At 33.1% G+C, this 991-nt stretch overlaps 1 protein-coding gene across 1 annotated transcript in view; it reads left to right on the top strand.

The window, feature by feature from the left end:
• The window catches only part of C922_00067 (hypothetical protein), a gene marked incomplete at both ends in the record, with an annotated part of 5,216 nt that overhangs the window by 2,429 nt on the left and 1,796 nt on the right, over positions 1–991 (top strand). The gene's annotated exons all lie outside the window — the stretch shown is intronic.

The following is a 991-nucleotide window of genomic DNA, read 5'->3' on the forward strand; positions in this document are numbered from 1 at the left end:
GCATACAACAACGCTACATGGTTAGTTGCCCAGCATTGATGAAACACCTCTATTGTCCTATCTATGTCCGTAAAAGGTAGCGTGTGAAATGATAAAAGGAAAGCCCTTACACACATTTGGGGAATTCACTCATAAGTAGAGTAAAACTAAACAATGGTAAAATTGTCTACGGAGAGTTGTTATCCTTCCAATGTTAGTTGATGACAAATTTTGGGGGCATATAAAAATGCTGTAAAATTTTGTGCAAAAATAAGGCATAAAGGATAAAGGGCTGTGCATAAAGTGCTAACTTTTTCTTTAAGAATCATTCGTATCCCCTTTTAAAAGGACCGTTATTATTCTTAAAGGATGAAGTTAAAATCAGTAAGTGTGCATATAGAGCAATTTTTTTATTTAAACTAGAAATGGCAAATTGGGGGAAAATTTAAAAACGTAATTTGATGCTCATTAGACTTTTACTTATTATTGCTGAAAAGGATTTTAAGTTGGTACTTACTACCGTCATTAAGGCCTTTTTTTTTTTTTTTCATTTTTTAATTTGTGAAGCTTTCTTTTCAGCCAGGTCATCTGGAAATACCTGGGTTTAGCTGCAGCGTGCTTGGAAATTTTACACTTCCACACCTTTGACTTTTCGAATGTATACATTTTCGCGCTTCCACCCTTGTGCGTTCTCCCATTTTTGCATAGTTCCATAATTTTCACTTTTGTGCGGAGAAATAAGCACAATTGGGTCTACCTATCACCAAAGGTACGCTTTTTATTTTTTTTGTTGAATTGTTTTGTTCACCTGTTTGAAGTAACGAGGAGGTATATATTTCCCCCTTTTTTCGTGCTTAAAAAAATACTTGAAATTTTTCCTTTGAAAATTTCTGCCTTTTGTCAAGCATTTTCTCGTTAAAATTTCATCAGTGTAAATTAAGTCTATTTGAATAAATTAGCTCTATCATTTGTTTAATCAAATGTCTGTCTAAAAATAAAAACAAGTCTATCC

This window comes from Plasmodium inui (assembly GCF_000524495.1).
Source record: "Plasmodium inui San Antonio 1 unplaced genomic scaffold supercont1.1, whole genome shotgun sequence".
In the NCBI taxonomy this organism is placed as follows: Eukaryota; Apicomplexa; class Aconoidasida; order Haemosporida; family Plasmodiidae; genus Plasmodium; species Plasmodium inui.